Here is a 21382-nt window from a genome sequence, read left to right on the forward strand (position 1 = left end):
TTGTTAGGAAATGAATTTATAATCCGTGCCGCGTGATTATGTTAAGTGAAGTGATTTCATTAGTAACCAAAGTGTTACTGATTGTCTGTTATTATTCTGGTTGACATGATTGACATGATTTGTAATATATTGAATTTGAATTAATATATATAATATTTATTTAACTCTAAAACAATTAAATAGTCTTCTTCGGATTTGGAGTTTAATATATTTGCTCGAATTCTTTTATTATTTGTATTTCGTTTTTCTTGTGCCAAATTTAAATTTATTTGATCATGATGATCATCCTCATCATTAATACGTCTTACTCTCTCATTTTTCATCATTTTAAAGAATGGGATAAAATCTATTAAAAAATAATTAATCTAAATAAAGGTAAATAAATTAAAAAAATAACGAACTATACATTTGTGTCTGTTGTCGGAAAAAAAGTAAATTATATATCTTCAGTAAGCACTAACTTTACTCGATGTAAGCATTCGGACAAGCGTCTCCAAACTGAATTGGCATTTTTTTTTTTTTTGTGATTGTTATTCTTGAGAAATTTCATAAGAAACAAATGATACAAACAAAATACTGATAATACATTCCAGGAAAAGATATTCGATATGAAATAACTCCAATCGCTGGTCATATATCCAATACGCGGCATCTTATGCAGAGCGACTGTAGTCGCCCGTAGTACGTCAGTGGCATTTTATGCAAAGCGACTATAGTCGCCCGTAGTAGCGAAAGGGTTAAGGTACAAACGAAAATAAGGATGGTACAAACGGGTACAAACGACGTAGAATTAAATGCAATTAAAAAAGATTAACTTCTTGAAAGTCGGGCGCCAGGTTCAGGTAGGTCCCTCTGCCGTTTGAAAAGGGCGCAGGCCAAAGACGAAGACGTTGCAAGACTTGCCCAAAGAATCGAGGCGGAACCAACGGATTCGGTGTGGCCTGCTACTCAAAAGTATGGGCGACGACATTAAGCTAGTTGTACCATGCGCTATGCAGACCAATATAATTAGACGGGTACACGAAAACGGTCATTTCACAGTTGCCAAAACAGAATCGCTTGTGAGGCGCGACTACTGGTTTGCGAATATGAGGGCGAAAATCGAACGAATCGTCCAGAACTGTATTAAATGTATTGAACGCTGTTGGCATAAATAATACATTTATATTGTGTGTGGTACGCATGGTGTGAAGTATGCGAGAGAGGATGCGTTTGTGAACGCATATATGGTGCGATGTTGCGCAGGAGACTATGCGCAGTAGCGACGAACGTCAGTCGGTACAAATAAGAATGACAGAAAGGTCTCAGTAGGTTTCGTGAATGGTGGGCGCGTAAATGATAATCGTTTAGTCTATATCAAAGAATATATTTGAACACTATTACAATGGGTATCGCGCACAACACGTGGCCTCATGGCGTCAACCACGAGAGAGTGGGCCGAGATGACAAAAATCACCGCCTGGGGCTCTAGCGTCGCGCAACACATTCTAACATAAAAGAAACGCTTAGACCAATATCGATCTCACCGATCCAACAAAGAAAGAAAGCGAACACATGCGAAGAGAGTAGCCAGTATAATTATCGTTATTGTTAATAATAAAATTGTTATTATATCAAACACAACTCCAGAAATATCCACAATCCTTTCAAACGCAAACATGGGAAGGCCGAGGGATTCCTGTATACCATAGAAAAGGGCGAAACGCCCCTCGATACCTACAATGTCGATCACTTAGGGCCGTTGCAATCAACAAAAAAAAGCTACAACCACATTTTCGTGGTCGTAGACGCGTTCACGAAATTCACCTGGCTTTATGCGACGAAAAGCACAACGACAGCCAAAGTAATAATTATTAGATCGAGTCATAAGTAACTTCCGATGCAGCCAAGTAGAATCTATTGTTCGTATCTACCTGCTATGAGTTACCATGAGAACAAGTTTTTGTTTTCACTATACAGGGTGTTCGGCCACCCCTGGGAAAAATTTTAATGGGATTCTAGAGGTCAAAATAAGACGAAAATCAAGAATACTAATTTGTTAATGGAGGCTTCATTAAAAAGTTATTAACGTTTAAAGTTCCGCCCGTACTGAATTTTTTTCTAGAAAGTGAATAGGATTTCGGGGATAGATCTATTCACCAAAAATTATTGTAATTGACCTCCGCAACAGAAAATAATTTTTTCAGAACGATTTGAAATTTTTTAATTTTGTCGAAAGATTTCACACCTCGAATTTTTTTCTCGAAAGTGGGTAGAATTTCGAGGGTATGTCTAATGACCAAAAATGATTGCAATTGACCCCCACAACCGACAATAATTTTTCCAGGACGATTTGAAATTTTTTTTTTTTCGCCGAAAAATTTGGGCACCTACTCCTTGTCCATTTTTCTTAAAAATTCGTTTTTCATTTTTAATAATTTTGTTTGGCGCTCTACAGAAAAGTTGTCGCATACTTTTTTGTAGGTATCCATGAGCACTACTTCAGAAAAAAGTTTCATTAAAATATATTCGCTATAGTAGGAGTTATGGACGTTTGAAAATTGGACCATTTTTATGCGGTTTTTCTCATTTTGCGGGTTCGAGGACCAACTTTTCGAATATTTTTACAATTTCTACATATTCTCCATCAAAATACACGTAGTTTGCATTTTTAAACATTAAAATCGTCCAATCCGTTCAGAAGTTATGACATTTTAAAGAATCGCATGAAATTTCAGGGAAGCATTTCTGGCCTCACATTAGATTTTCAGTAAGGAATTTTTTTCCCGAAAATGGTTAGGATTTCGAGGTTATGTCTATTGACCAAAAATGCTTGTAATTGACCCCTGTAATTAAATATAATTTGTCTAGCATGATTTGAAATTTTTAAATTTCGTCTAAAAATTTCAGTACCTACTTGAATTTTTTTCTTGAAAATGGGTAGGATTTCGAGGGTATGTCTAATGACCAAAAATGATTGTAATTGACCCCCACAACCGAAAATAATTTTTCCAGAATGATTTGAGATTTTTCAATTTTATTTTTTAATAACTTTTTAATGGAGCCTCAATCAACAAATTGGTATTCTTGATTTTCATCTTATTTTGGCCTCAAGAATCTCGTATTAAAATTTTTCCCATGGGTGGCCGAACACCCTGTATAGACAAGGCTTCAGTTAGTCCTTTGTCAACTATTTTGTGTGATACACGTTACGTTATACTGTTTTTTTAAACCTCTGAAATGGAGAGTCAAAAAGTACATATTCGTCATGTAATGCTTTGGGAATTTAAACAAGGCAATAGTGCTACGGCGACAGCTGAAAAAATATGCAGTGTATATGGTGATGGACTAATAACTGATCGGGCAGTTAGAAATTGGTTTATAAAATTTCGTTCTGGAGATACGACCTTAAAAGACGAACCGAGGGCGGGACGTATTTCCGACTTTGACGACAACCTTTTAAAGGCAATATTGGAGCAAAATCCACGTCAATCAACAAGAGGTATAACAGAAAGGTTGAATATATCACAATCAACTGTTAACCGCCATCTGGAGAAATTAAGGAAAGTCAGCAAGTTAGGAGTATGGGTACCTCACAATCTCAGTGAACGGAATAAAGAAGATCGCATGTAAATCGCCACAAGTCTGCTCTCACGGGTAGAAATTGAGCCTTTTTTAAACAGGATTGTAACAGGCGATGAAAAATGGGTTACCTATGACAATATAGTCCACAAAAGACAGTGGCTTGATAAGGATCAACTACCCCTACCAGATCCGAAAGCAAACATCCATGGCACAAACATTTTATTGTGTGTATGGTGGGATTGTCAAGGAATAATTCACCACGAGTTGTTCAAGTCAAATTTAATAATTACTGCGGATAGATACGTTCAGCAGTTACAAAGAGTGCAAGAGAAACTCCATGAAAAGCGTCCTGCACTCGTCAATCGCAAAAACGTCATTCTTTTACACGACAATGCGCGACCACATACAGCAAGAGTGACTCAAGAAAAAATTCTTGAGCTTGGATGGGGTCTGTTTTACCACATCCACCTTACTCCCCGGATCTTGCCCGGACAGACAACCACCTTTTCTGTTCCTTACAAAACTTTTTAAGTGGAAAAACCTTCAATTCTGAAGAGCAAGTCAGGTAAGCTGACGAAAACTTCTTTCAGTCCAAACCAACCACATTTTACAAGGAAGGAATTGATAAACTGCCAGGAAGATGGAAGAAGATTATAGATAATAGTAGTGAATACATAATAAATTAATATAATTTTGTTATTTAATGAGAGCGAAATAAATGTCTGATAAAAAAACGGAAGTTACACGTCCAAAGAATTCGGGAGCTATTGTATAGACGAAAAAATAAGACATGTCTGCGTAACCATCGGAATGCCGAGAGGTAATGGTCAGGTAGAGGGGGTTAATCGCATTTTGATACCGCTTTTGGTGAGTGGTACTGTTGAAGAGTAACCGCCTAGTCGGTAAAACAAAAGATATGCGCGCATCGAATGTTCGTCGAGGCACGTTCCCCTCTCGCCGTCTCAGTTGCCTCTCGGTCGCATGGTGTGTAACACGTGGTGTTCTTTCTTATAAATAAAACTTATTTTTTTATTGTTTAACACGCTTTATTTATGTTTAATATAAAACCCCTAAAACCTTTCAACAGGTACAAATATCTAGAACGATGCCAAAAATTTCTTAATACTACAGTTAGCCGTAGCATATCGTGGATCCAACAAGTATTGGCACACCCAAATTTTTGTAAATATCTTTATTTGTTGAAGTATTTTATTAACCCCATCTATATCATTTATATCTTTTAACGTACACTACTTGTATACCGAAGCACATTACTCAATATCAATAACAACGGAAATTATAAAGAAATAGCGAAAAATTTATAGTCAAGAAAGTATTGGCACAGTCATGTCTGCAATTGTAGCTCTATAGTTTCTTCCTTTAGGACACTTCTTACACGATTTCTAGGACGCAAATGTAAACAAATATATATATGACATTGGTCTCTCTGTTCGATAGAAGTATTTAGTTTCAGTATTCGTCTCATACAGGAAGGATGGTTGAAAAAACGAAAGAGCTGTCGATTGCAGTACGAAGCGAAATTATTTTTCTCCGTAAACGGGGCGAAAGTTATCGCAAAATCGGAGAATTCTTAAAAATTAGTTTCTCTACGGTTAGAAATGTTGTTAAAAAGTATGAGGAGTTTACCACGACAGAAAACAAACCGCGATCAGGCCGACCGAAAGTTTTAACAGTGAGGGAGCAACGCGACATTGTTGAAGAAGTCAGAAGAAACCCACTTGTGAGTGCTCTCAGTTTATCTGTTAATATTCGATTTGCTTCAAGGATCGCTAACAATAGAGTATGTATATACCTTGCGGGCAAATCTCTTGTTGACAAACTCACGTCGGGCAACGCAAACATATTTATCAAAGATGGGTTACTCTCTGTTAGACCTCTAATTATGAAAACCAAGCGAGTAATTCTTTCAAAAGTGTGCCCCATCATTCCGCACGTTGTATTATCAAACATTTTCAAACAAATGGGAATCAGAACCGTATCACCCATCTCCTTCGTAAAAGTGGGATTCACTGAAGTCGGATTCACACACATACTCAGCTTTCGCAGACAGGTTTACATTCACCCGGATGACGTAAACAAATTACCAGAGAACTTACAAGTTAGCTATGATAATACTACTGGGTATACATTTCTACAGACAATTTGAAGTGTTTCCAATGTGTTTAAATAACGCGTTAATTCGTTAGTTGAAAAACGTCGGTTAAATCGTCGCGTGATCGATAGAAAAAGCAGGACATTTCTTATACGGTATTCTCAGTTTACGCGACATTCCAGAGCCTTCTCTGTGGCGTAATATGTTTCGAGCAATACCGTGTAGAAAAACTACAAACTTACTTTCGATACAAATCACGCGATCGGCCTAGTAACGGTTCTCCGAGAACACGTGTTAATACGCCAAAATTACAGAGAGGATACAAAATTAGTAAGAGACAGACAGCTTAAACCAGACAGCGCCACGAGACGAAAATTTCCCCTCTCTCGTGGCCACGGTTAAGCAGGTATGTCACGGGAACACTTGCTACCTGGTTCTCGACGAGTGCGGATCTCCTGAGCCGACCTTGTCAATCTATCGGAATCGATAAATACGATTAATTAGATTCGTCTAATACGATCGTGGATCCACTTAATCGAAACGGTACAAAACAGAGACTGCTGCGGATTCGAAAGAATCACGCCAAGTCGAATTTCGTACCCTACGGTTTCGTAAGAATATCTCGATTTTCGCGGTAAATGAACCAGAGGAACGGGAAAATTTACTCGATAATTTGAGTAATTTTCACAACCCGCCATCGGTGGCTGAATATAATCAAATTGCACTTAAACAGTGCTTGATTATCGCCACCATTGTGACGGACAAACACGTATTGCTGAAATCAGTGGTCGTGTTTGAGAACCGAGAGAATTTCTTGATTCTCTGTTTGGCTATTGCACGGTTCAGAACCCCAACCTATAGGGAGCCTTCGTTGCAAAATCCCTGGGTTGGGTTCGTCGTTTTCCAGGATCGAAACAAAAGTTTGGGATAACACCCGATAGAGGCCTTATTGGCATTCCCTGGGTAAATATCTCGGCTGGTTTCGACCTGCTCGAGCGTGGGTTCCAGATCGTCAGTGGGTACGGACACTCGACGTAGAACTACGTTCAAAGGGCACCGTGGTGTTAGAACCTTAATAATCAGTCGCTTCTGCGCAGTTAAGGCTCTGCATCACACCGGTCCCGTACGGACCAGGGAACGGCGAGGGACCGCGGAGTTGACAACCTTTGGAGCCTTACAACCTCCACTTGTTGTCCTCTCCTGCAAAAACCAAGCCTGCAGCAGTGGAAAGATCGAGATTAGAATCTCGTCTTCCCCATCTGCAATTCAACGTTTCCAAAATCTGAAACGTTGAAATAATAATACAGTCCGCTAACACAGCTGTGTAACGCTGTGTAAGAATCCCGCTCCTGTTTACCGTAAACGGAAGAAGGAGCGTGTGGATTAGAGCGAGTCAGACAACGCACCGAGCGTTGTCAGGTATTAACCGCCGGATTTCGGTATTTCTTTTTGATTACAGAAAACCGAGACGAGAGCCGTAGGGGCCGACGGCGGCGCAGGTTTTTTTTTCCCGAGCCATCAGCTCGGGGTTTTTTCCTGCATTTTTTAAAATAATAAAGATAAATTTAATTTCGTTTTGTTAATTTCCTTCATTTTTTTTTGTTTATTTTCAATTTTATTTTGTTTAAATAAACGGCCTGTGTCCGGTGGACCAGGCGAAGGAAATTTTTCAATTGTACACTCACTTTCCCCCATATTTCCAATCCCTCGTAATCCGGACCATACTTCGTTAAAGGGTACGAGACAAGGTTTTATCATAACCTTTGCACGAACTCGTACCTATTTTAACACAATGTAAGAAGGAAGGGCATCTGGCAAAACATTGTCCTAACTCTACTACAGATTCACCTCAACAAATAGGTAGCTCATCCTTATCGACCCATGTGCTTGACTCGAACAAAGAAATTTCATTTCCTCCTTTGAATGACGAGAAACAATCGGGTTTAGTCGATGAATACAGGGGCTCTTCTCAAAACAAAATCTCCATTAAAAGACCACTTTCCACAAGTTCATGCAGCACCATACATGCTGGATCTGAGACTGTAGATAAAATTGGATCCGGAGGTCGTATCCTCTATTAGGGATTTGTTAACGGGGCCGCGATCGGACGAGATATACGAATTAGTAAAAGCGCGTATTATGTCCGCGTACGCGGCATCGGCGGAAAGCCGGCTCCGGCAACTATTGAAGGGGCAGGTTACGACGGAAGGGAAGCCGTCATAAATATTATATAGACTGCGTGCCCTGGACGACGGGCGATGCGACGATGAGGTAATACGGGCAATTTTTTTGGACCAGATGCCAGAAATGGTGAAAACCATTCTGGTAGCCGCGAAAGTAACAAAACTGCAAGATTTGGCGGAGCTTGCAGAACAGATACACGAGTCCACCGCGCAAAGCAGCAGCCATGTCATCGCATCGGTCGGAGTTAGGGATCGAACGAAGTGCGACTCGGTAGAGGCGAAAATAGACAGGTTAACCGACGCGATATTAAAGATGTCGGCCAGCTTCGAGCGCCTCGAAAGAGCGATGTCGCGGTCGCGGTCGAAATCACGGCAACGCGCGTTTGCTGGTGGGTCGAGCGAGCGAAGCCGAGCGGCGCCGAAACCAACCCCCGCAGTGTGCTGAGCACATAGTAAGTTCGGGGCGAAGGCGTACGTGTGCAAAGACCCGGAAAATTGTACGTGGCCGAAACCGTCACCGCGGACGGAAAACTAACAATACCTTCCCCCGCGGGGACAGGGTGTGAGGGTACGAAACAAGTAAATTCAAAACGTCTCCACGTTCAGGACAAAATTTCAGGACAGGTATTTTTAATTGATACGGGTTCGGACATTTCTCTTGTGCCTGTAGCCAGGAACTGCAAGCCAGTGGCCAGCAGTCTGCGGCTCTATGCCGCGAACAACACGCGTGTCGACACGTATGGCGAGTCGACGCGCACCATTAAAATCGATCTACGACGACCGATCACGTGGAATTTTTGTGTAGCATACGTGCTATACCCGATCGTAGGTGCTGATTTATTGACGCACTACGCCATTACCGTGGACTTGGGAGGCCGTAAAATAATAGATTCATTGACCCAATTGCAAATTCGGTGCATGACCAAGAACGTGAACCACGTCTCGACGCACACCGTCGATCGCTTATCGGGAACAGCGGGGATATTACTCAAATTTCCGGAAGTGACAGGGATATCCCAAGCAATTCCGCTACAAGAACGTGGGGTATTCCATTATATTTGCACCGAAGGGCATCCGGTTGCCTCGCGCGCTAGGCGCCTCGCACCAGACAAGCTCAAAGCAGCCAAGCTGGAGTTCCGACGTCTGGTGGAGGCTGGGGTTTGCAGACCATCGAGCAGCCCGTGGGCCAGTCCCATTCACATGGTCCCGAAAAAAGACGGAGGATGGAGAGTGTGCGGTGATTATCGCGCGTTAAACAATATTACAGTTCCGGATAGGCATCCCTTACCGCATATCCATGATTTTTCAGTAAATTTACATGGAAAAACAGTATTTTCTTGTTTAGACATACATCAAGCGTACCAACAGATCCCGGTAGCGCTGGAGGACATTCCTAAGACCGCCGTGATTACACCGTTCGACTTGTTCGAATATTTGGCAATGCCGTTCGGGTTACGTAACACCGGTCAAACGTTCCAACGGTACATGAATCGCGCCCTCGGCGACTTGGAATTTGCATTCGTCTATGTAGACGATATATTTATAGCTTCCGCGTCAAGGGAAGAACATATCGCGCACACGCGGACAGTCCTCGAGAGACTTAAAAAATTCCATTTAACAATAAATGTAGAAAAGTGTCAATTCGGTGTACCAGAATTGACATTTTTAGGTCACCTAATAAATAGAGAAGGTTATAAACCGACCCCGGGAAAAATTAACGCGATACAAAATTTTGGGAAACCCAAGACAATCGTCGAGTTGCGACGATTTCTTGGAATCATCAATTTTTACCGACGAAGTATTCCGCACGCTGCCACTCTCCAAGCTCCCTTAAACGCTTACTTGACACAGTCGCGGCGAAAAAATAAGAGCGTAATAAATTGGTCAGAAGAAGCCAAGGAGTCCTTTCGGAAAGTCAAGGATAGCCTTGTAAACGCGACCTTGATAGCGCATCCCTCGGGGGATGCCGAGACGCGGGTAGTCACAGACGCATCCGAATTTGCAATGGGGGCAGTGTTAGAACAAAAACTGGAAGATATGTGGAAACCTCTGGCGTTCTTCTCGAAAAAATTCAACTCCGCACAACAAAGATACAGTACCTACGATCGGGAGTTGACAGCTACGTATTCCGCCGTGAGGCAATTAAAATATTTCCTGGAAGGGCGCAAATTTAAAATCGTGACGGATCATAAACCACTTATATACGCATTTATGCAGCGCGCTGATAAGGCCAATCCGCGTCAGGTGCGCATGCTGTCGTATATAAGTCAGTTTACGACCCAGATCGAATACCTTCCAGGGGTCGACAACGTCGTGGCCGACTCAATGTCGCGCATAGAGTCAATAAGATTGCCCACGGACATTGAGCTGTGCGAACTGGCGCAAGCACAAGCGAACGACGACGAGTTGGAGAGGATGACTGGCATCGTCTCGGATCCTCTCCAACTCGTGCGGTTTATGTGGGGGCCGGCCCACACGCGGTTATACTGTGAACAGTCGGGCGAAACGGTACGCCCTTTTATCCCTGGCGCCCTTAGAAAAAAAGTTTTCCATCTGTTTCACGCGCTGGCACATCCGAGCGCTAAGGTAACCGATAGAATTATACGGCAAAGATACGTATGGCCAAATATGTGTCGCGACGTGTCGAATTGGTGTAAAAACTGCATTCCGTGCCAAACATCTAAGGTCACGCGCCACGTAAGGAATAATCCGGCACCATTCGTGGCACCCGATGGGCGAAACGACCAGGTCCACGTGGACATAGTAGGGCCATTGCAGGAGTCGGACGGATATTGGTACATTTTGACGATGCTGAAGCCGTGCCGTTACGAGAAATAGGGGCGCAAACGGTGGCGAAGACGTTCTTCGACACCTGGGTGTCTCGTTACGGAGCCCTCAAAATAGTTACAACCGACCAAGGAACGCAGTTCGAGTCCCAATTTATCGAATCCATATTAGCACTCATCGGGTGCCGACGATCGAGAACGACCGCATATCACCCAGCATCCAACGGAATGATCGAGCGATAGCACCGAGACCTAAAAGCAGCGTTCATGTGCCACGCGTGTGAGACAAATTGGTCGCGAAAACTTCCGACGGTATTGCTAGGGTTGCGTGCGCGGGTACGGTTAGATACTAACGCGTCGCCCGCGGAATTTATGTTCGGTACGACAATGCGCATTCCTGGAGAATTTGTCCTAGAGGGCGATTTCACGCCAGACTCCAAGATATTCCTCGGAGAATTTCGAGAATAATTTAGTGAGCAACAACTAATTTCTCTTGAGCAAAAAGCGACCAAAAAATTACAAAGTCTCTTCAGAGATTTCTTATTTAGTATAAGATGGAATATTTTATATTATTTTATATATTTTATACAATATTAATATTAATTTTAGTTAGTGTAATATCAAAGTTTAGTGATACGTTTAGTATTAAAATATAAAATTTCAGTGCTAAAGTTCAGTGGTACATTTAGTGTTACAATTAGTATTACAGTTTAGTGTTTATTTATAATGGAATCGCACAAAAAAGGTCAAACAGTTCGCAGTGAAGCGAGGACCATGGTGAAAAGGATAGCGGCAAAATGTGACGAGAAAGCGTCAAAGGGTGAACTTCTGCGCCCAATACAGTAGGCAAATGCACGTGTTGCCGAATACACTGGTTGGTCGATCAGAACGATCATCAGGATTCGAAAGGCAAGTTCAACGTCTGAAGAAGGAAAGTTATTATCGCCAGGGAAGAAACGGCCGAAAAGTATCGAGAAAAAATTCCATTGCACGGAGGAAAATAAAATAGTGATTAGAAATATTATCCACGAGTTTTACGTGGAGAAAAAAATTGTGCCGACTGGTCCAAAATTGTTAGCCGCGATAAGGGAAAAAATTGTTTTCCCATGGAAATTACACACACTACACAAATTATTAAAGAGCATGGGGTATACGTGGGAAAAAAGTGTTAATATAGGACAGATATTAATTGAAAAGCCTAATATTGTTGCCTGGAGAGGGAAATATTTAAAGGCAATTGCTCATTATAGAAAGGCAAACAAAAATATTATTTATATTGATGAAACATGGGTTGATAATACCTTATCTTTCGGAAAGTGCTGGCAGAGCGATGATACATGTGGTATTGTGAAAAATACCAGTTCTTCTCACCGGTTTATAATTATCCATGCTGATGGGAAGAGTGGCTTCGTCAACAATGCATTGTTGATGTTCAAAGCGAACAGCACAAGTGGCGACTATCATGGTCAAATGAATGCCATTAATTTTGAAAAGTGGATGACTGAAAAACTTTTGCCGAATATCGCACCAAATAGTGTTATTGTGATGGACAATGCTCCATATCACTCCGTCCAAATGAATAGGCCACCATCGAAGTATGCAAAGAAGAGCGACATGATGGACTGGCTTCAGACATGAAAAAATATGAATTAGTACACTTAATATAAAAACATAAAGGATCAGAAAAAATATTTAAAGTGGATGAAGTGCTGAAATGCCATGGACACATTGTACTGCGATTACCACCGTATACAGGTATGTGTGATTTGAATCCCATTGAGTTGGCCTGGGCATTAATAAAACGGAGAATACGCGAAAGAAATCCGTCCACATTAACAGTGAATGAATTGCAAACCATTGCGGAAGAAGCAGTAAATCGGACAAGTGTTGGTGAGTGGGAAAATCTTTGTCGCCACACAGAAGATTTAGAGAAGAAATATTGGGAAAAAGACAATTTATTGGAGGATGCCATGGATGACTTGGTATCAGAAATTTTTGACAATTCAGAAGACAGCGAAGACAGCAGCAGCTCTTCCGAAGATTTATAAGGTAAGATACCATTTTTATAATTTTTACGAATTATAATGATACTGTAAAATGTAAGGAAAGATTTTTGTTCTATTCATGGTTAGTATTCTGAGCGCGTGGTTACGCCAATGTCGCTAACTCTTGTTCTATCCTACTCTATCTCGATACGTTTCGTTCGCGTCCTTCGTCACGTAATGGAATTGTAGTTGTGAGCCCTCCAGCCAATAGCGATAATACGTGTGAGGACGGGCGCCGCTATGACGCTATGACCAATCGGCGTGCCTAGCCATCAAGTCATCACTGTATGGTACGTATATCGTTGACGAACTCGTATTGATACGAATGCCCAATGAACCTGCAACGAGGAGCAGCTGAAAGTTGCTGCCGAAGTACAAAGGACCATTCAAGGTTCGAGCGGTGCTACCGAATGACCGCTATGACGTAGAAGATCTACGGGAAGAGGCGAAACGATTACGAACAGTCGTTGCAGCCGATAAGATGAAACCGTGGATTACGATCTAAGGGGACGACCACGATATCGAATAATAACCATCGCTATATTCTTTTTCTTAATTTAAAATATCATTGGTTTTAGTACGGATAGTCGTTCGTTAACGATCGACTGTCACATAAGTTCAAATGCAATCTCACATTTGTTTGAATTTTGTTAGTGAGTGTGGATCGATAACGGCATGGTTGAGACAACGGCATAGCGTGGCAAGTGGATTGTCGTTTGTTCTGGCATGGTGTCGAATGAGAGAGTCGTTTTGTGTCTTTGCGAAACTGCGTCTATGCGGCGGCATTCTGTTATCGTGGTTATTATATATTAATTGTTACGGTAATTTAAGAAAAAGGAGAATTCCGGTAAAAAGTAAGTTTATTCAGACTGCCCCGTTAATACAATCGCTCGCTATCGGTTTTGTGAAGGAAGTGCCGAATATTGAGAAATTGTCACACGCTCGTCGCGCTCTGAATCGTATTGCCCCACTCCTTGGAAGAATTCGCGCGTGGAATTAGAATGTTTCTGGACCCTTTTTTCTCTCAACATTAATAAATAGAACTTATTATTCGATGTGTTCGGTGGTGATAATATAAGGCATTTATATCCCGATCTACGGACAATCTGACAAGTTTGTTCACAGAAATGTCAGGGTGGATCGAAAGCGTAAGGCTTCGATAAGCACCAGGAGGGACTTTGCCCGGCGACCAGGCAAAATCCGGCGAGCGAGGGCAACGGCCTAAGCACCTGATGAGGGAGAAGGACGAAAAGGGGTCACCCAACAGCGTTCCAACGGGAATGACCCAAGAAAGTTATCCTTCGCGGATACGATGGTATCTTAACGAGGAAGGGCGTTGAGCCAAACGGACACATACGATGTCAAAGTTGCCGAGCATGGGTACAAGGGTACCTTAGGCAAATATCCTTCGCGGGTACAACGGTATCTTAGCGGAGAAGAGCGTGAGGTAGACGGACACGACGGTGTCAAAGTTGCTGAGTATAGGTACGCAGGTACCTTAGGTAAACATCCTTCGCCAGGTACAACGGTATCTGTGCGGAGAAGGGTTCCGAACTAGACGGACCCGAAGGCGTATCACAGGCAGGGTGGTTGTCAATAAGGGATACAACGGTATCCATAGTTGATCGTGAGTGATGCTACGGTATCATGTCACGACGACAACCCTTTTATTTTTAGCCAAAATCAAAAGATTAATTTTATTGTAAAGTCTGAGGCCAGACTTGATTGTTAGTATGGCTGAATGTTAGAAAAATCGAAATAAATAAATGCCTGAAGCAGGCCATGTGTTTCTTCTTGGCGCGTTTCCCCCTCTTAAAGGAGGTTCGGTCAAGAGACTTGGCAAAAGGAGGGCCGTACTATCAAGGGTGCCCTCACGACCCTAGTTTTCTATCAGGGTACAGAATTGTATTGGCTTTTGCCGTGAGCAGTCACAGAATACAATTTTAGAAAGTCCACCCCGTGTTAATTTTATTAAAACGCCCGACCGCTGTCCTGATCATAATAGCATCTTTCTTACAAAAACGTTTACGAAAATTAATCATTGAAGATGACTCCGACGAAGAAGATAGCATTTATCAACAATTATCGGAGCCATGGTTTTGGGAAGAAAAAAATAACGAGCCAAAAATCTGGGAGTATATGCAAACTCCTGGCATAAGAACAGCAATTTTAGATCAGTTAGGTAAAAATAATAGAGAGTTAGACTTTTTTAATCTAATGTTTAACAATGTTTTTGGAATATTATTGTCCAGGAAACGAATCGGTACACAGAAAAAACAATAAGCTGTGAACATAAAAGAAAGAGAATTGATGAAACTTTAAGCCCAGTAGATTGCAATGAAATTAAAATATACTTTGCATTGTGCACAATAATGGCTCAAGTAAAAAGAAACAAAAATCCAGATGAACTGGTCTAAAAGAGCCATTATAGAAACACCCATATTCAAAAAAAAGTATTCCATTGAAAAGGTTTTTGCAAATCTCTAGGTTTCTCCACTTTGCAAATAACGGAGAGACTGACAACAGGGATAACTTACGTAAAGTGAGACCTGTGATAAACTATTTTAATGAAAAATTTGAAGAAGTACATGTAATGGAAGAGAATATCTTGATCGATGAATCATTGATAACATTTAAGGGACGCATGTCTTGTAAACAATTTAATCCTTCGAAAAGGGCGAGATTTGGGATTAAATTTTATAAATTGTGCGAATCAGCATTGGGCTACTGCTATAATTTCAAGATATATACAGGAAACGATAAAATAAATCATGATTACAGTGCATCTGAAACTGTTGTGATGGAGTTATTGAAATCAATACTAAATAAAGGACATACGTTATATACAGGGTGTTCGGCCACCTCTGGGAAAAATTTTAATGGGGGATTCTAGAGGCCAAAATAAAACGAAAATCAAGAATACCAATTTGTTGATGGAGGTTTCATTAAAAAGTTATTAACAATTAAATTAAAAAATTTCAAATCGTTCTAAAAAAAATATTTCCGATCGCAAGGGTCGATTAGAATCATTTTTGAGGAATAGATATACCCCCGAAATCCTACCCAGTATCGAGAACAAAATTCGAGAAGATGTGAAATTGTTCGACAAAATTAAAAAATTTCAAATCGTTCTAAAAAAATTATTTTTAATTGCAGGGACCAATTATAATCACTTTTGGTTAATAAACGTACCCTCGAAATCCTAACCATTTTCGAGAAAAAAATTCCTTACCGAAAATATAATTTCAGGCTAAAAATGCTTCCCGTAATTTTCATGCGAATCTTTAAAACACCATAACTTCTGAACGGATTGGACGATTTTAATGTTCAAAAAACCAAACGCCGTGTATTTTAGTGTAGAATATGTAGCAATTATACAAATATTCGAAAGGTTGTTCCTTGGCCCCGTAATGTTAGAAAACCCCCATAAAAATGGTCCAATTTTCAAACAGCCATAACTCCTATAATAGTGAATATATTTCAATGAAACTTTTTTCTGAAGTAGAGCCCATAGGTACCTACAAAAAAGTATTAAACAACTTTTCTGTAGGACGTCAAACGAAATGATTAGAAATCAAAAACGAATTTTTAAGAAAAATCGACAGGCAGTATTATAATAGGGTGCCTAAATTTTTCGACGAAATTGAAAAGTTTCAAATCCTTCTGGAAAAATTATTTTCGGTTGCGGGGGTCAATTACAATCGTTTTTGGTGAATAGACATACCCCCGAAATTCTACCCACTTTCTAGAAAAAAATTCGAGAAGGTGTGAAATTTTTCGACGAAATTAAAAAATTTCAAATCGTTCTAGAAAAATTATTTTCGGTTGCGGGGGTCAATTACAATAATTTTTTATCATTAGACATACCCTCGAAATCCTATCCACTTTCGAGAAAAAAATTCAGTATTGGCGGAATTTTAAACGTTAATAACTTCTTAACGAAGCCACCATCAACAAATTAGTATTCTTGATTTTCATCTTATTTTAGCCTCTAAAATCTCCCATTAAAATTTTTCCCAGGGTTGGCCGAACACCCTGTATAGACAACTGGTATTCTTTACCGAAACTGTTTTTAACTTCGGTTAAAAATGGCATAAATGTTCTTGGGACAGTACGTTGCAATAGAAAAAATATGCCGAGAGATTTTGTTAAAGCAAAATTAAAAAAAGGAAAATGCATAATAAGAAGCTGTAATGGCGTCCATATTATTTCTACAAAACACGAAAATGCAGAAATGATTGCTCAAAACAGAAGTCACCTAAGCCCTACTTTCAAACCAAGATGTATTGTTTATTACAACAAGGGAATGATTGGTATTGATCGCCAGGATCAGGTACTAGCGAGTGTCCCTATTATGAGGAAATTCGTGAAGATATACCGAAAAATCTTTTTCTAGATATGTGATATGGCACTTTTGAATTCATATATTCTGTACAACAGAAATAATATGGCTAAGAAATAGAATTACAGCAAGTATAGACTTCGAATAGTTGAAGGATTATTACAAACCGTGCCATCGCAAGATTATAACAGACGAGAACCATTATCGAATGGAAATATACTTAATATACCAATGAGACTACAGGCGCAACATTGGGGTCACTTTCCGAAGCATATAGATCCCACGCCATTGAAAAAAAACCCAACGAGAGCTTGCAAAGTATGTACGAAACAAAAGAAAAGAAGTAAAACGACGTGGGAATGTAACAAATGTCGAGTTGCATTACATGTACCTCATTGTTTTGAAAGATATCGCACAGTTGAAGACTATTAATTTTCTACGAGTTTTTTCAAACCATAATTAATTAAGTATGTTTCGTTAACCAGGTTAAATTACGTGAACTATATTACTTATGTTAAAATACCTAAGTATTAATTTAAAAATTGTTATTGATTCATTATCCGCTTTGAAATAATAAATTATTTTTGTTCACTGACGAATTGATCATGACTACGCCCAAGATTGCTTAAAAGTACTAGTACTGTTTGGGCTTTGGTGAGTCGACCAGATTTATGACACAGAACCGCGTTTGTACAATTTAGTCAAGGCCAGCATGAGCAAAAAATGTTGTAGAGTTTTCGTTAAGCAAAATACAAAGTGTCATAAACTTGGTCGGCGAAGGCAGTCTCTTTATTTTTTTAAAAGTCAAAGAGACTTTTCTCAGTCATTAATACTCCATTTCCTTTGAAAGTGGTTTTCTTGAATTATGCACGGATTTGTAGATGACCACCAGTGTACATTGCGCCAATTAATTGCAAAATCTCGTGTAAAAATTGACTCATCTGTCCATAAAATGTACAATGTAAATTGATTATCGTTATCATACTGTTGAAGCAGCCAGTCGCAGAAGCTTAATCGTGCGAAACGATCAGGTTATTCGAGTGCTTGGACTCCGAGTATTGAATATGGATGCATTTTGTTATCGCATAATATGCGACCAACAGTTCTGGTATTGCTATTATGACGAGCACTAAGTTTTCGTATACTTATCTTAGTATTATTAGCAACGGTATTAAGAACTTCTGTTTCTAAATTTAGGGATCTTCTACTGCCACCAAACTTATGGTAATTGTAAAAAGAACAACGCTCAATTAATCTTTGCTCTGCCCTCTGTATCATTCTTCTGTCCGGAAGACGACGATTTGAAAATTGAAAAAAAAAAACAAACTCCTAAAGCTTCTATAATTTCGACGTATTCGCGGTTACTATAAGTAGACATTGTCACAGCTTGACTGATCGAGACACATTAAAAGTAGAAGAAAGTCGTATGGTTGAAGAAAAAATGTAAACATTAGAAAAGTCAACATTACAACATGTAAGCAAAATGAAACTTGTAACGAACAGTGACTTCGGGAGACAGTGCAGTGCACGCGTACTGGATAGAATTTTCAAACTCGATTTTCTTGAAAACGAAGCGCCAAACGAAAAAACGTTAATCCTTTTTTTCAACTTATTTTTACATGTAGTATCACTCCCTGCTCGGTTGTACCACCCGTCCGGCCACACCCTGTATAATCGATAGAAGTACTTACAAATGTAGCAGAACAGATAAAATTGCATGGAATACTATCTTCACTACTAGATGTATAAAAAATGTCTATTCTCCTTCTTTTTGAGACTGGAACGATCTTACAACTACTACTATCGTCAGATTCAGAAGTTGAATTAGATCTTCAACTTGACTTTGTTCTTTTCTTTTTCGTATCCTTCAAGGGATACACGAATAATAATCAAATTAATTAAAAAAAACTAATGTATAAATTACCTCTTGAATTGGAAAACCAAAACCTGTATTATAGAATGTTATCACGTAAACAAAACGTAAAATACGAATATTTTACAAACTTTGGAGTGTTTAGTATAACGTTTCTGATATGACTGATGAAATTTTTACGAATAAAAAATTGAATAACAATATGATGCGCAAGCGCGCCGAGCGGCATATTTAAACGAAAAAAAAAGCCGCGCAATCGCATCGATCGGCATTACTCGCAGATAAACGAACGAAGCACTATCGCGCTGCATGGCACAATCCGACACGGATTTTTAAAAACCCCTGGCACTAAAACGGTTAAGAAATTAAATTTTCGTTGATCAAACGAAATAGAACCTATTCTTTAGTTCCAGGTCATTTGAAGGTCATAGTGTACCACATCATTGTACTCGTCTTGACATCAGCTACAACTCTATGATCTTAAAAATATATGGTGCAATCCAAAAATCATCAATGACCTTCAAAAGACCTTGAAAATGACAACAATCGGAAAGTTTTTTTATATCCCCATATTTGCTTCTTTAAACAGTACAACTATTTTCTCTAACATTTTCTTCTATCTTTAAGTCAAACGGAGATAATTAAGTGTACTGTTTCACGCGAATCACCTGGTATTAATGCTCTCGTTTGCCTATCTATTATCTGCTTACACGGAGCTTTTGCAGATTTTTCGATACTACACTCGTCACAACGTATGCTATTAATATTCACGTTTTCTAGCCCTCTCACAAAGTTATTCGTTGACAATTCTTTTATATTTGATATACTTACATGGCAAAACCTTCAACCAAAACATGTCTCGTTCTCGCTCGCCTTCGCATTGCTAACAATATATGTTTCTTTTTCTGAAATAATTAACATATTCATACATTCCGCTTTTATAGTGTATAAACTATCTTTCCTAAATGCCTCGCCCACTATTTGATTATTCGCCTTATTCAAGATGATCGCTTTTCCATTATCAAATATTACTTTCTTATTTCTATTTTCTATTTGCAATACGGATATTAGGTTCCTTCTTACATTTGGTACATGATAAACGTTTGGTAAAGTTATGCTGAAGGGATCGTTATTCACATAAGTTTCTCTATTTACGTCATTTATTCCAGTCACTCTTAAGTTATTCTTTATATTACTATCAGCAGAATAAATTACCTCACTTTCTATTTCTCTGTAATTTGTAACCTATTATCTGTGCTTGCACACATGGTGAGTTGTACCACTATCAAGTAACCAACAATTATCTAACTGCGCACTATTTACTTCTAATAAATATGAGGCCTGACTCTTATGTGAAAAATGTGTACCTGATTCTTGATTTGGTTTATTCTTCCACTGTGGTGTTCTACAGTATCTTGCTATGTGTTCCTGCTTGCCACATTTGAAACATTTCCTGTCATTCACCTTGAAGTCTGGAATTCGATGTTGTGGTTCCCAGCTTTGATTGTAGGCTTCTCTGCTGCGTTGACCTTGCCCACCTTGGTAATGTACATCCTTCGATTGATAATATGCTTCCTTCTGTTCACTGCTCTTCTCTGTTTTTTTTGTTGTCCTTCTGTCATATTTATTTAACAGAATTCCTTTTATGTCAGAGGATTTGAAAATTTGCCAATATTATAACAGTAGCTTCATAATTTTCTAGCAAACTGTTTAGCATTATGTATGCTAAATATTCATCCCTTTTTTCATAGCCAGCTTCTTTCAAGTTATTGCAACATGTTTTTATTCTTGCAAGGTACGAGGTCGTAGATTCGTTAGATTCAAGGCGTATTGACACTTCTTGTTATCTTAATTGTAAAGTTCTTGCTCGTGATTTGGATTCAAATCCATTTTTCAACACCTCCCATGCATCAGATGCGCTCTCATAGTCAATGATATGCACTTGCTGGTCATGCTCAACACTCAGAGAAATTGTAGCTAGTGCTTTTTCTTCCTTCCGGTTGTAACTTTCCAATGCTGCTACATCGTCACCTGTTGGTTTTACTGCTTCTTTAGTCACGTGTTGCCACAATTCTCGTTGGACTAACGCCATCTTAATATTAAATTTCCACGATCGATAGTTGCTTGCATTTAACTTGTCGATCCGATCGACTGATTACTAGTACAATGCCATTTTCGTTTCCTTTTTGTCTTTTACTTGTAATTTGAATTTATGACCACGTGGCATCCATGCACATAACCTCACTTTTGTTGCTTCTCCTTCCGGCACTGACGTTTTTACTTATGCCCACTTATATAGCAAAAAATCTATCTGCATACTATTTATCTCACTGCTTTGCGATTCTTGGGTTCATAACCTTGTTGGAGTTTAAATAAAGGTATACAAAAAGATTTGTACAGGTTTATACACGTGATACTCTTCGAGCCGTATACAATATCTAAGCAGAGATCAGCATGCCACACTTAACACCGGTGC

General features: G+C 39.6%; 1 long non-coding RNA gene across 1 annotated transcript; it reads right to left on the minus strand.

Moving 5' to 3' along the window:
• Positions 1-6106: 6106 nt before the first annotated feature.
• On the minus strand, positions 6107-21131 carry LOC143349816 (uncharacterized). Its single transcript, XR_013081000.1, has 3 exons — positions 20274-21131; positions 19738-19811; positions 6107-6151 (listed from the first exon to the last, which is right to left on the minus strand). It is a non-coding gene; the product is annotated as an uncharacterized LOC143349816 (long non-coding RNA).
• Between the last annotated feature and the right edge of the window lie 251 nt (positions 21132-21382).

This window comes from Colletes latitarsis, chromosome 14 (assembly GCF_051014445.1).
Source record: "Colletes latitarsis isolate SP2378_abdomen chromosome 14, iyColLati1, whole genome shotgun sequence".
NCBI classification, from domain to species: Eukaryota; Metazoa; Arthropoda; class Insecta; order Hymenoptera; family Colletidae; genus Colletes; species Colletes latitarsis.